The sequence below is a fragment of the Pimephales promelas genome, chromosome 1 (assembly GCF_988280905.1).
Source record: "Pimephales promelas chromosome 1, fPimPro1.hap1.1, whole genome shotgun sequence".
NCBI lineage: Eukaryota > Metazoa > Chordata > Actinopteri > Cypriniformes > Leuciscidae > Pimephales > Pimephales promelas.
Window position 1 is genome coordinate 38837861 of NC_142769.1, and position 15654 is coordinate 38853514.

Genomic DNA, 15654 nt, shown 5'->3' on the forward strand with positions numbered 1-15654 from the left:
TTCTCCAATCTTCTCAAAACTCTGGATTATGATAGAGGGCTGTGAGACTTTGACCTGAGTGCAACAATGGAGGCTCTAGACCCTTCCAGAGCTGAGATATCGAAACTCAAAATTTCGACCAGAAAAAAAAACGACAGTGTTACCCCTCACATTTTTTTTTTTTGGGCGGAAAATTAAGTATCCCCAATCTTCTCAAAACTCTGGATTATGATAGAGGGCTGTGAGACTTTGACCTGAGTGCAACAATGGAGGCTCTAGACCCTTCCAGAGCTGAGATATCGAAACTCAAAATTTCGACCAGAAAAAAAAACGACAGTGTTACCCCTTACGTTTTTTTTTTTTGGGCGAAAAATTAAGTATCCCCAATCTTCTCAAAACTCTGGATTATGATAGAGGGCTGTGAGACTTTGACCTGAGTGCAAAAATGGAGGCTCTAGACCCTTCCAGAGCTGAGATATCGAATTTCAAAATTTCGACCCGAAAAAAAAAACGACAGTGTTACCCCTTTCGTTTTTTTTCATTTTCGGGCGAAAAATTAAGTTTCTCCAATCTTCTCAAAACTCTGGATTATGATAGAGGACTGTGAGACTTTGACCTGAGTGCAAAAATGGAGGCTCTAGACCCTTCCAGTGCTGAGATATCGAATTTCAAAATTTCGACCCGAAAAAAAAACGACAGTGTTACCCCTTTCGTTTTTTTTCGTTTTTGGGCGAAAAATTAAGTTTCTCCAATCTTCTCAAAACTCTGGATTATGATAGAGGGCTGTGAGACTTTGACCTGAGTGCAAAAATGGAGGCTCTAGACCCTTCCAGAGCTGAGATATCGAATTTCAAAATTTCGACCCGAAAAAAAAAACGACAGTGTTACCCCATTCGGTTTTTTTCGTTTTTGGGCGAAAAATTAAGTTTCTCCAATCTTCTCAAAACTCTGGATTATGATAGAGGGCTGTGAGACTTTGACCTGAGTGCAACAATGGAGGCTCTAGACCCTTCCAGAGCTGAGATATCGAAACTCAAAATTTCGACCAGAAAAAAAAACGACAGTGTTACCCCTTACATTTTTTTTTTTTTGGGCGAAAAATTAAGTATCCCCAATCTTCTCAAAACTCTGGATTATGATAGAGGGCTGTGAGACTTTGACCTGAGTGCAAAAATGGAGGCTCTAGACCCTTCCAGAGCTGAGATATCGAATTTCAAAATTTCGACCCGAAAAAAAAAACAACAGTGTTACCCCTTTCGTTTTTTTTCATTTTCGGGCGAAAAATTAAGTTTCTCCAATCTTCTCAAAACTCTGTATTATGATAGAGGACTGTGAGACTTTGACCTGAGTGCAAAAATGGAGGCTCTAGACCCTTCCAGAGCTGAGATATCGAATTTCAAAATTTCGACCCGAAAAAAAAAACGACAGTGTTACCCCTTTCGTTTTTTTTCATTTTCGGGCGAAAAATTAAGTTTCTCCAATCTTCTCAAAACTCTGTATTATGATAGAGGACTGTGAGACTTTGACCTGAGTGCAAAAATTGAGGCTCTAGACCCTTCCAGTGCTGAGATATCGAATTTCAAAATTTCGACCCGAAAAAAAAACGACAGTGTTACCCCTTTCGTTTTTTTTCGTTTTTGGGCGAAAAATTAAGTTTCTCCAATCTTCTCAAAACTCTGGATTATGATAGAGGGCTGTGAGACTTTGACCTGAAAGCAAAAATGGAGGCTCTAGACCCTTCCAGAGCTGATATATCGAATTTCAAAATTTCGACCCGAAAAAAAAAACGACAGTGTTACCCCTTTCGGGTTTTTTTTGGGCGAAAAATTAAGTTTCTCCAATCTTCTCAAAACTCTGGATTATGATAGAGGGCTGTGAGACTTTGACCTGAGTGCAAAAATGGAGGCTCTAGACCCTTCCAGTGCTGAGATATCGAATTTCAAAATTTCGACCCGAAAAAAAAACGACAGTGTTACCCCTTTTGTTTTTTTTCGTTTTTGGGCGAAACATTAAGTTTCTCCAATCTTCTCAAAACTCTGGATTATGATAGAGGGCTGTGAGACTTTGACCTGAGTGCAAAAATGGAGGCTCTAGACCCTTCCAGTGCTGAGATATCGAATTTCAAAATTTCGACCCGAAAAAAAAAACGACAGTGTTACCCCTTTTGTTTTTTTTTGTTTTTGAGCGAAAAATTAAGTTTCTCCAATCTTCTCAAAACTCTGGATTATGATAGAGGGCTGTGAGACTTTGACCTGAGTGCAAAAAATGGAGGCTCTAGACCCTTCCAGAGCTGAGATATCGAATTTCAAAATTTCGACCCGAAAAAAAAAACGACAGTGTTACCCCTTTCGGTTTTTTTCGTTTTTGGGCGAAAAATTAAGTTTCTCCAATCTTCTCAAAACTCTGGATTATGATAGAGGGCTGTGAGACTTTGACCTGAGTGCAACAATGGAGGCTCTAGACCCTTCCAGAGCTGAGATATCGAAACTCAAAATTTCGACCAGAAAAAAAAACGACAGTGTTACCCCTTACGTTTTTTTTTTTTGGGCGAAAAATTAAGTATCCCCAATCTTCTCAAAACTCTGGATTATGATAGAGGGCTGTGAGACTTTGACCTGAGTGCAAAAATGGAGGCTCTAGACCCTTCCAGAGCTGAGATATCGAATTTCAAAATTTCGACCCGAAAAAAAAAAACGACAGTGTTACCCCTTTCGTTTTTTTTTTCATTTTCGGGCGAAAAATTAAGTTTCTCCAATCTTCTCAAAACTCTGGATTATGATAGAGGACTGTGAGACTTTGACCTGAGTGCAAAAATGGAGGCTCTAGACCCTTCCAGTGCTGAGATATCGAATTTCAAAATTTCGACCCGAAAAAAAAACGACAGTGTTACCCCTTTCGTTTTTTTTCGTTTTTGGGCGAAAAATTAAGTTTCTCCAATCTTCTCAAAACTCTGGATTATGATAGAGGGCTGTCAGACTTTGACCTGAGTGCAAAAATGGAGGCTCTAGACCCTTCCAGAGCTGAGATATCGAATTTCAAAATTTCGACCCGAAAAAAAAAACGACAGTGTTACCCCATTCGGTTTTTTTCGTTTTTGGGCGAAAAATTAAGTTTCTCCAATCTTCTCAAAACTCTGGATTATGATAGAGGGCTGTGAGACTTTGACCTGAGTGCAACAATGGAGGCTCTAGACCCTTCCAGAGCTGAGATATCGAAACTCAAAATTTCGACCAGAAAAAAAAACGACAGTGTTACCCCTCACATTTTTTTTTTTGGGCGGAAAATTAAGTATCCCCAATCTTCTCAAAACTCTGGATTATGATAGAGGGCTGTGAGACTTTGACCTGAGTGCAACAATGGAGGCTCTAGACCCTTCCAGAGCTGAGATATCGAAACTCAAAATTTCGACCAGAAAAAAAAACGACAGTGTTACCCCTTACGTTTTTTTTTTTTGGGCGAAAAATTAAGTATCCCCAATCTTCTCAAAACTCTGGATTATGATAGAGGGCTGTGAGACTTTGACCTGAGTGCAAAAATGGAGGCTCTAGACCCTTCCAGAGCTGAGATATCGAATTTCAAAATTTCGACCCGAAAAAAAAAACGACAGTGTTACCCCTTTCGTTTTTTTTCATTTTCGGGCGAAAAATTAAGTTTCTCCAATCTTCTCAAAACTCTGGATTATGATAGAGGACTGTGAGACTTTGACCTGAGTGCAAAAATGGAGGCTCTAGACCCTTCCAGTGCTGAGATATCGAATTTCAAAATTTCGACCCGAAAAAAACGACAGTGTTACCCCTTTCGTTTTTTTTCGTTTTTGGGCGAAAAATTAAGTTTCTCCAATCTTCTCAAAACTCTGGATTATGATAGAGGGCTGTGAGACTTTGACCTGAGTGCAAAAATGGAGGCTCTAGACCCTTCCAGAGCTGAGATATCGAATTTCAAAATTTCGACCCGAAAAAAAAAACGACAGTGTTACCCCTTTCGTTTTTTTTCATTTTCGGGCGAAAAATTAAGTTTCTCCAATCTTCTCAAAACTCTGGATTATGATAGAGGACTGTGAGACTTTGACCTGAGTGCAAAAATGGAGGCTCTAGACCCTTCCAGTGCTGAGATATCGAATTTCAAAATTTCGACCCGAAAAAAACGACAGTGTTACCCCTTTCGTTTTTTTTCGTTTTTGGGCGAAAAATTAAGTTTCTCCAATTTTCTCAAAACTCTGGATTATGATAGAGGGCTGTGAGACTTTGACCTGAGTGCAAAAATGGAGGCTCTAGACCCTTCCAGAGCTGAGATATCGAATTTCAAAATTTCGACCCGAAAAAAAAACGACAGTGTTACCCCTTTTGTTTTTTTTCGTTTTTGGGCGAAACATTAAGTTTCTCCAATCTTCTCAAAACTCTGGATTATGATAGAGGGCTGTGAGACTTTGACCTGAGTGCAAAAATGGAGGCTCTAGACCCTTCCAGTGCTGAGATATCGAATTTCAAAATTTCGACCCGAAAAAAAAACGACAGTGTTACCCCTTTTGTTTTTTTTTGTTTTTGAGCGAAAAATTAAGTTTCTCCAATCTTCTCAAAACTCTGGATTATGATAGAGGGCTGTGAGACTTTGACCTGAGTGCAAAAAATGGAGGCTCTAGACCCTTCCAGAGCTGAGATATCGAATTTCAAAATTTCGACCCGAAAAAAAAAACGACAGTGTTACCCCTTTCGGTTTTTTTCGTTTTTGGGCGAAAAATTAAGTTTCTCCAATCTTCTCAAAACTCTGGATTATGATAGAGGGCTGTGAGACTTTGACCTGAGTGCAACAATGGAGGCTCTAGACCCTTCCAGAGCTGAGATATCGAAACTCAAAATTTCGACCAGAAAAAAAAACGACAGTGTTACCCCTTACGTTTTTTTTTTTTGGGCGAAAAATTAAGTATCCCCAATCTTCTCAAAACTCTGGATTATGATAGAGGGCTGTGAGACTTTGACCTGAGTGCAAAAATGGAGGCTCTAGACCCTTCCAGAGCTGAGATATCGAATTTCAAAATTTCGACCCGAAAAAAAAAAACAACAGTGTTACCCCTTTCGTTTTTTTTTCATTTTCGGGCGAAAAATTAAGTTTCTCCAATCTTCTCAAAACTCTGGATTATGATAGAGGACTGTGAGACTTTGACCTGAGTGCAAAAATGGAGGCTCTAGACCCTTCCAGTGCTGAGATATCGAATTTCAAAATTTCGACCTGAAAAAAAAACGACAGTGTTACCCCTTTCGTTTTTTTTCGTTTTTGGGCGAAAAATTAAGTTTCTCCAATCTTCTCAAAACTCTGGATTATGATAGAGGGCTGTCAGACTTTGACCTGAGTGCAAAAATGGAGGCTCTAGACCCTTCCAGAGCTGAGATATCGAATTTCAAAATTTCGACCCGAAAAAAAAAAACGACAGTGTTACCCCATTCGGTTTTTTTCGTTTTTGGGCGAAAAATTAAGTTTCTCCAATCTTCTCAAAACTCTGGATTATGATAGAGGGCTGTGAGACTTTGACCTGAGTGCAACAATGGAGGCTCTAGACCCTTCCAGAGCTGAGATATCGAAACTCAAAATTTCGACCAGAAAAAAAAACGACAGTGTTACCCCTCACATTTTTTTTTTTGGGCGGAAAATTAAGTATCCCCAATCTTCTCAAAACTCTGGATTATGATAGAGGGCTGTGAGACTTTGACCTGAGTGCAACAATGGAGGCTCTAGACCCTTCCAGAGCTGAGATATCGAAACTCAAAATTTCGACCAGAAAAAAAAACGACAGTGTTACCCCTTACGTTTTTTTTTTTTTGGGCGAAAAATTAAGTATCCCCAATCTTCTCAAAACTCTGGATTATGATAGAGGGCTGTGAGACTTTGACCTGAGTGCAAAAATGGAGGCTCTAGACCCTTCCAGAGCTGAGATATCGAATTTCAAAATTTCGACCCGAAAAAAAAAACGACAGTGTTACCCCTTTCGTTTTTTTTCATTTTCGGGCGAAAAATTAAGTTTCTCCAATCTTCTCAAAACTCTGGATTATGATAGAGGACTGTGAGACTTTGACCTGAGTGCAAAAATGGAGGCTCTAGACCCTTCCAGTGCTGAGATATCGAATTTCAAAATTTCGACCCGAAAAAAACGACAGTGTTACCCCTTTCGTTTTTTTTCGTTTTTGGGCGAAAAATTAAGTTTCTCCAATCTTCTCAAAACTCTGGATTATGATAGAGGGCTGTGAGACTTTGACCTGAGTGCAAAAATGGAGGCTCTAGACCCTTCCAGAGCTGAGATATCGAATTTCAAAATTTCGACCCGAAAAAAAAAACGACAGTGTTACCCCTTTCGGGTTTTTTTTGGGCGAAAAATTAAGTTTCTCCAATCTTCTCAAAACTCTGGATTATGATAGAGGGCTGTGAGACTTTGACCTGAGTGCAAAAATGGAGGCTCTAGACCCTTCCAGTGCTGAGATATCGAATTTCAAAATTTCGACCCGAAAAAAAAAACGACAGTGTTACCCCTTTTGTTTTTTTTCATTTTTGGGCGAAAAATTAAGTTTCTCCAATCTTCTCAAAACTCTGGATTATGATAGAGGGCTGTGAGACTTTGACCTGAGTGCAAAAATGGAGGCTCTAGACCCTTCCAGAGCTGAGATATCGAATTTCAAAATTTCGACCCGAAAAAAAAAACGACAGTGTTACCCCATTCGGTTTTTTTCGTTTTTGGGCGAAAAATTAAGTTTCTCCAATCTTCTCAAAACTCTGGATTATGATAGAGGGCTGTGAGACTTTGACCTGAGTGCAACAATGGAGGCTCTAGACCCTTCCAGAGCTGAGATATCGAAACTCAAAATTTCGACCAGAAAAAAAAACGACAGTGTTACCCCTTACGTTTTTTTTCGTTTTTGGGCGAAGAATTAAGTTTCTCCAATCTTCTCAAAACTCTGGATTATGATAGAGGGCTGTGAGACTTTGACCTGAGTGCAAAAATGGAGGCTCTAGACCCTTCCAGTGCTGAGATATCGAATTTCAAAATTTCGACCCGAAAAAAAACGACAGTGTTACCCCTTTCGTATTTTTTTCGTTTTTGGGCGAAAAATTAAGTTTCTCCAATCTTCTCAAAACTCTGGATTATGATAGAGGGCTGTGAGACTTTGACCTGAGTGCAAAAATGGAGGCTCTAGACCCTTCCAGTGCTGAGATATCGAATTTCAAAATTTCGACCCGAAAAAAAAACGACAGTGTTACCCCTTTCGTTTTTTTTTCAGTTTTTGGGCGAAAAATTAAGTTTCTCCAATCTTCTCAAAACTCTGGATTATGATAGAGGGCTGTAAGACTTTGACCTGAGTGCAAAAATGGAGGCTCTAGACCCTTCCAGAGCTGAGATATCGAATTTCAAAATTTCGACCCGAAAAAAAACGACAGTGTTACCCCTTTCGTTTTTTTTTTTTTGTTTTTTGGGCGAAAAATTAAGTTTCTCCAATCTTCTCAAAACTCTGGATTATGATAGAGGGCTGTGAGACTTTGACCTGAGTGCAAAAATGGAGGCTCTAGACCCTTCCAGAGCTGAGATATCGAATTTCAAAATTTCGACCCGAAAAAAAAACGACAGTGTTACCCCTTTCGTTTTTTTTCATTTTCGGGCGAAAAATTAAGTTTCTCCAATCTTCTCAAAACTCTGGATTATGATAGAGGGCTGTGAGACTTTGACCTGAGTGCAAAAATGGAGGCTCTAGACCCTTCCAGAGCTGAGATATCGAATTTCAAAATTTCGACCCGAAAAAAAAACGACAGTGTTACCCCTTTTGTTTTTTTTCGTTTTTGGGCGAAACATTAAGTTTCTCCAATCTTCTCAAAACTCTGGATTATGATAGAGGGCTGTGAGACTTTGACCTGAGTGCAAAAATGGAGGCTCTAGACCCTTCCAGTGCTGAGATATCGAATTTCAAAATTTCGACCCGAAAAAAAAAACGACAGTGTTACCCCTTTTGTTTTTTTTCATTTTTGGGCGAAAAATTAAGTTTCTCCAATCTTCTCAAAACTCTGGATTATGATAGAGGGCTGTGAGACTTTGACCTGAGTGCAAAAAATGGAGGCTCTAGACCCTTCCAGAGCTGAGATATCGAATTTCAAAATTTCGACCCGAAAAAAAAAACGACAGTGTTACCCCTTTCGGTTTTTTTCGTTTTTGGGCGAAAAATTAAGTTTCTCCAATCTTCTCAAAACTCTGGATTATGATAGAGGGCTGTGAGACTTTGACCTGAGTGCAACAATGGAGGCTCTAGACCCTTCCAGAGCTGAGATATCGAAACTCAAAATTTCGACCAGAAAAAAAAACGACAGTGTTACCCCTTACGTTTTTTTTTTTGGGCGAAAAATTAAGTATCCCCAATCTTCTCAAAACTCTGGATTATGATAGAGGGCTGTGAGACTTTGACCTGAGTGCAAAAATGGAGGCTCTAGACCCTTCCAGAGCTGAGATATCGAATTTCAAAATTTCGACCCGAAAAAAAAAACGACAGTGTTACCCCTTTCGTTTTTTTTCATTTTCGGGCGAAAAATTAAGTTTCTCCAATCTTCTCAAAACTCTGGATTATGATAGAGGACTGTGAGACTTTGACCTGAGTGCAAAAATGGAGGCTCTAGACCCTTCCAGTGCTGAGATATCGAATTTCAAAATTTCGACCCGAAAAAAAAACGACAGTGTTTCCCCTTTCGTTTTTTTTTCGTTTTTGGGCGAAAAATTAAGTTTCTCCAATCTTCTCAAAACTCTGGATTATGATAGAGGGCTGTGAGACTTTGACCTGAGTGCAAAAATGGAGGCTCTAGACCCTTCCAGTGCTGAGATATCGAATTTCAAAATTTCGACCCGAAAAAAAAAAACGACAGTGTTACCCCTTTTGTTTTTTTTCATTTTTGGGCGAAAAATTAAGTTTCTCCAATCTTCTCAAAACTCTGGATTATGATAGAGGGCTGTGAGACTTTGACCTGAGTGCAAAAAATGGAGATTCTAGACCCTTCCAGAGCTGAGATATCGAATTTCAAAATTTCGACCCGAAAAAAAAAACGACAGTGTTACCCCTATCGGTTTTTTTCGTTTTTGGGCGAAAAATTAAGTTTCTCCAATCTTCTCAAAACTCTGGATTATGATAGAGGGCTGTGAGACTTTGACCTGAGTGCAACAATGGAGGCTCTAGACCCTTCCAGAGCTGAGATATCGAAACTCAAAATTTCGACCAGAAAAAAAAACGACAGTGTTACCCCTTACGTTTTTTTTTTTTGGGCGAAAAATTAAGTATCCCCAATCTTCTCAAAACTCTGGATTATGATAGAGGGCTGTGAGACTTTGACCTGAGTGCAAAAATGGAGGCTCTAGACCCTTCCAGAGCTGAGATATCGAAACTCAAAATTTCGACCAGAAAAAAAAACGACAGTGTTACCCCTTACGTTTTTTTTTTTTTGGGCGAAAAATTAAGTATCCCCAATCTTCTCAAAACTCTGGATTATGATAGAGGGCTGTGAGACTTTGACCTGAGTGCAAAAATGGAGGCTCTAGACCCTTCCAGAGCTGAGATATCGAATTTCAAAATTTCGACCCGAAAAAAAAAACGACAGTGTTACCCCTTTCGTTTTTTTTCATTTTCGGGCGAAAAATTAAGTTTCTCCAATCTTCTCAAAACTCTGGATTATGATAGAGCAGCCTTTCTCAAACTTTTTTCAGTCAGGGCACCTTTTAAAAGTGCATAAAATCTCAAGGCACCCCAGTGTAAAATATAATTTAAAAACACTGCATAACCCAAATTTAAATGCAAATGTCTTGTTTAGTTAGACAGAACAGTAATGAACAGAGCATAATATGAACTGTAAATAACAATAATAATAAAAACTTTATAGCACCTTTAAAAACACAGGTTTGCAAAGTAATTCACAAAGTAATTAATCAGAGACACAAATGCCATAAAACCGTAAGAGGTGGACCGCCCAATACAAGAACCCAATAACAAATCCAGACCAGGAGAACTCAAATGAAGTGCTGGATGCAGATAAAATAAAATAAAAATCCCCGGCTCTTGTGGGGATTTTCTTTTCAAAAAACGATCCATAATGCTGTAACTAAAGTGGCCTAAATTCACGTTTATTTTTACGTTTCTGTCAGTCTGAGGTGTTGCTATAACGCGTTGCTATGGATTGCGTCACTTGCGTCAAGTTGTGTGTGTCTTGCTTCGGTCTTGTGACAGATTTTTTTATGATTAATTTTATATGTTTATCTAAAATGAATTTACAATTTTATTAATATGTTCATATGTTTAAAAAGAAGAATGTAAATTCAAATATATTTATATATGAAATGTCAGCTGTTTTTTTTTTTCTGGGTTTTTTTTTCACATTTTTTTTAGCCTACGTAATTTTTTGGCGGCACCCCTGACACAGCTAGGGGGCACCCCAGTGTGCCGCGGCACCCACTTTGAGAAAGTCTGTGATAGAGGACTGTGAGACTTTGACCTGAGTGCAAAAATGGAGGCTCTAGACCCTTCCAGTGCTGAGATATCGAATTTCAAAATTTCGACCCGAAAAAAAAACGACAGTGTTACCCCTTTCGTTTTTTTTCGTTTTTGGGCGAAAAATTAAGTTTCTCCAATCTTCTCAAAACTCTGGATTATGATAGAGGGCTGTGAGACTTTGACCTGAGTGCAAAAATGGAGGCTCTAGACCCTTCCAGAGCTGAGATATCGAATTTCAAAATTTCGACCCGAAAAAAAAAACGACAGTGTTACCCCTTTCGGGTTTTTTTTGGGCGAAAAATTAAGTTTCTCCAATCTTCTCAAAACTCTGGATTATGATAGAGGGCTGTGAGACTTTGACCTGAGTGCAAAAATGGAGGCTCTAGACCCTTCCAGTGCTGAGATATCGAATTTCAAAATTTCGACCCGAAAAAAAAAACGACAGTGTTACCCCTTTTGTTTTTTTTCATTTTTGGGCGAAAAATTAAGTTTCTCCAATCTTCTCAAAACTCTGGATTATGATAGAGGGCTGTGAGACTTTGACCTGAGTGCAAAAATGGAGGCTCTAGACCCTTCCAGAGCTGAGATATCGAATTTCAAAATTTCGACCCGAAAAAAAAAACGACAGTGTTACCCCATTCGGTTTTTTTCGTTTTTGGGCGAAAAATTAAGTTTCTCCAATCTTCTCAAAACTCTGGATTATGATAGAGGGCTGTGAGACTTTGACCTGAGTGCAACAATGGAGGCTCTAGACCCTTCCAGAGCTGAGATATCGAAACTCAAAATTTCGACCAGAAAAAAAAACGACAGTGTTACCCCTTACATTTTTTTTTTTGGGCGAAAAATTAAGTATCCCCAATCTTCTCAAAACTCTGGATTCTGATAGAGGACCATGAGACTTAGACCTGAGTGCAACAATGGAGGCTCTAGACCCTTCCAGAGCTGAGATATCGAAAATCAAAATTTCGACCAGAAAAAAAAACGACAGTGTTACCCCTTACGTTTTTTTTCGTTTTTGGGCGAAGAATTAAGTTTCTCCAATCTTCTCAAAACTCTGGATTATGATAGAGGGCTGTGAGACTTTGACCTGAGTGCAAAAATGGAGGCTCTAGACCCTTCCAGTGCTGAGATATCGAATTTCAAAATTTCGACCCGAAAAAAAACGACAGTGTTACCCCTTTCGTTTTTTTTTTCGTTTTTGGGCGAAAAATTAAGTTTCTCCAATCTTCTCAAAACTCTGGATTATGATAGAGGGCTGTGAGACTTTGACCTGAGTGCAAAAATGGAGGCTCTAGACCCTTCCAGAGCTGAGATATCGAATTTCAAAATTTCGACCCGAAAAAAAAAACGACAGTGTTACCCCTTTCGGTTTTTTTCGTTTTTGGGCGAAAAATTAAGTTTCTCCAATCTTCTCAAAACTCTGGATTATGATAGAGGGCTGTGAGACTTTGACCTGAGTGCAACAATGGAGGCTCTAGACCCTTCCAGAGCTGAGATATAGAAACTCAAAATTTCGACCAGAAAAAAAAACGACAGTGTTACCCCTTACGTTTTTTTTTTTGGGCGAAAAATTAAGTATCCCCAATCTTCTCAAAACTCTGGATTCTGATAGAGGACCATGAGACTTAGACCTGAGTGCAACAATGGAGGCTCTAGACCCTTCCAGAGCTGAGATATCAAAAATCAAAATTTCGACCAGAAAAAAAAACGACAGTGTTACCCCTTACATTTTTTTTTTTTGGGCGAAAAATTAAGTATCCCCAATCTTCTCAAAACTCTGGATTCTGATAGAGGGCCATGAGACTTAGACCTGAGTGCAACAATGGAGGCTCTAGACCCTTCCAGAGCTGAGATATCGAATTTCAAAATTTCGACCCGAAAAAAAAAACGACAGTGTTACCCCTTTCGTTTTTTTTCATTTTCGGGCGAAAAATTAAGTTTCTCCAATCTTCTCAAAACTCTGGATTATGATAGAGGACTGTGAGACTTTGACCTGAGTGCAAAAATGGAGGCTCTAGACCCTTCCAGTGCTGAGATATCGAATTTCAAAATTTCGACCCGAAAAAAAAAACGACTGTGTTACCCCTTTCGTTTTTTTTCGTTTTTGGGCGAAAAATTAAGTTTCTCCAATCTTCTCAAAACTCTGGATTATGATAGAGGGCTGTGAGACTTTGACCTGAGTGCAAAAATGGAGGCTCTAGACCCTTCCAGAGCTGAGATATCGAATTTCAAAATTTCGACCCGAAAAAAAAAACGACAGTGTTACCCCTTTCGGGTTTTTTTTGGGCGAAAAATTAAGTTTCTCCAATCTTCTCAAAACTCTGGATTATGATAGAGGGCTGTGAGACTTTGACCTGAGTGCAAAAATGGAGGCTCTAGACCCTTCCAGAGCTGAGATATCGAAACTCAAAATTTCGACCAGAAAAAAAAACGACAGTGTTACCCCTTACATTTTTTTTTTTTGGGCGAAAAATTAAGTATCCCCAATCTTCTCAAAACTCTGGATTCTGATAGAGGACCATGAGACTTAGACCTGAGTGCAACAATGGAGGCTCTAGACCCTTCCAGAGCTGAGATATCGAAACTCAAAATTTCGACCAGAAAAAAAAACGACAGTGTTACCCCTTACATTTTTTTTTTTGGGCGAAAAATTAAGTATCCCCAATCTTCTCAAAACTCTGGATTCTGATAGAGGACCGTGAGACTTAGACCTGAGTGCAACAATGGAGGCTCTAGACCCTTCCAGAGCTGAGATATCGAAACTCAAAAATTCGTGCCGAAAAAAAAACGACAGTGGTACCCCTTACGTTTTTGTTTTTTTTTGGGCGAAAAATTAAGTTTCTCCAATCTTCCCAAAACTCTGGATTCTGATAGAGGGCCATGAGACTTAGACCTGAGTGCAAAAATGGAGGCTCTAGCCCCTTCCAGAGCTGAGATATCGAAATTTAAAAATTCGGCCCGAAACAAAAACGACAGTGTTACCCCTTTCGTTTTTTTTCATTTTCGGGCGAAAAATTAAGTTTCTCCAATCTTCTCAAAACTCTGGATTATGATAGAGGGCTGTGAGACTTTGACCTGAGTGCAAAAATGGAGGCTCTAGACCCTTGCAGTGCTGAGATATCGAATTTCAAAATTTCGACCCGAAAAAAAAAACGACAGTGTTACCCCTTTTGTTTTTTTTCATTTTTGGGCGAAAAATTAAGTTTCTCCAATCTTCTCAAAACTCTGGATTATGATAGAGGGCTGTGAGACTTTGACCTGAGTGCAAAAATGGAGGCTCTAGACCCTTCCAGAGCTGAGATATCGAATTTCAAAATTTCGACCCGAAAAAAAAAAACGACAGTGTTACCCCATTCGTTTTTTTTCGTTTTTGGGCGAAAAATTAAGTTTCTACAATCTTCTCAAAACTCTGGATTATGATAGAGGGCTGTGAGACTTTGACCTGAGTGCAACAATGGAGGCTCTAGACCCTTCCAGAGCTGAGATATCGAAACTCAAAATTTCGACCAGAAAAAAAAACGACAGTGTTACCCCTTACATTTTTTTTTTTTTGGGCGAAAAATTAAGTATCCCCAATCTTCTCAAAACTCTGGATTCTGATAGAGGACCATGAGACTTAGACCTGAGTGCAACAATGGAGGCTCTAGACCCTTCCAGAGCTGAGATATCGAAAATCAAAATTTCGACCAGAAAAAAAAACGACAGTGTTACCCCTTACGGTTTTTTTTTCGTTTTTGGGCGAAGAATTAAGTTTCTCCAATCTTCTCAAAACTCTGGATTATGATAGAGGGCTGTGAGACTTTGACCTGAGTGCAAAAATGGAGGCTCTAGACCCTTCCAGTGCTGAGATATCGAATTTCAAAATTTCGACCCGAAAAAAAACGACAGTGTTACCCCTTTCGTTTTTTTTCGTTTTTGGGCGAAAAATTAAGTTTCTCCAATCTTCTCAAAACTCTGGATTATGATAGAGGGCTGTGAGACTTTGACCTGAGTGCAAAAATGGAGGCTCTAGACCCTTCCAGAGCTGAGATATCGAATTTCAAAATTTCGACCCGAAAAAAAAAACGACAGTGTTACCCCTTTCGGTTTTTTTCGTTTTTGGGCGAAAAATTAAGTTTCTCCAATCTTCTCAAAACTCTGGATTATGATAGAGGGCTGTGAGACTTTGACCTGAGTGCAACAATGGAGGCTCTAGACCCTTCCAGAGCTGAGATATAGAAACTCAAAATTTCGACCAGAAAAAAAAACGACAGTGTTACCCCTCACGTTTTTTTTTTTGGGCGAAAAATTAAGTATCCCCAATCTTCTCAAAACTCTGGATTCTGATAGAGGACCGTGAGACTTAGACCTGAGTGCAACAATGGAGGCTCTAGACCCTTCCAGAGCTGAGATATCGAAACTCAAAATTTCGACCAGAAAAAAAAAGGACAGTGTTACCCCTTACGTTTTGTTTTTTTGGGTGAAAAATTAAGTATCCCCAATCTTCTCAAAACTCTGGATTCTGATAGAGGGCCATGAGACTTAGACCTGAGTGCAACAATGGAGGCTCTAGACCCTTCCAGAGCTGAGATATCGAAAATCAAAATTTCGACTAGAAAAAAAAACGACAGTGTTACCCCTTACGTTTTTTTTCGTTTTCGGGCGAAAAATTAAGTTTCTCCAATCTTCTCAAAACTCTGGATTATGATAGAGGGCTGTGAGACTTTGACCTGAGTGCAAAAATGGAGGCTCTAGACCCTTCCAGAGCTGAGATATCAAAATTCAAAATTTCGACCCGAAAAAAAAACGACAGTGTTACCCCTTTCGTTTTTTTTCATTTTCGGGCGAAAAATTAAGTTTCTCCAATCTTCTCAAAACTCTGGATTATGATAGAGGGCTGTGAGACTTTGACCTGAGTGCAAAAATGGAGGCTCTAGACCCTTCCAGTGCTGAGATATCGAATTTCAAAATTTCGACCCGAAAAAAAAACGACAGTGTTACCCCTTTCGTTTTTTTTTTTTCGTTTTTGGGCGAAAAATTAAGTTTCTCCAATCTTCTCAAAACTCTGGATTATGATAGAGGGCTGTGAGACTTTGACCTGAGTGCAAAAATGGAGGCTCTAGACCCTTCCAGAGCTGAGATATCAAATTTCAATATTTCGACCCAAAAAAAAACGACAGTGTTACCCCTTTCGGTT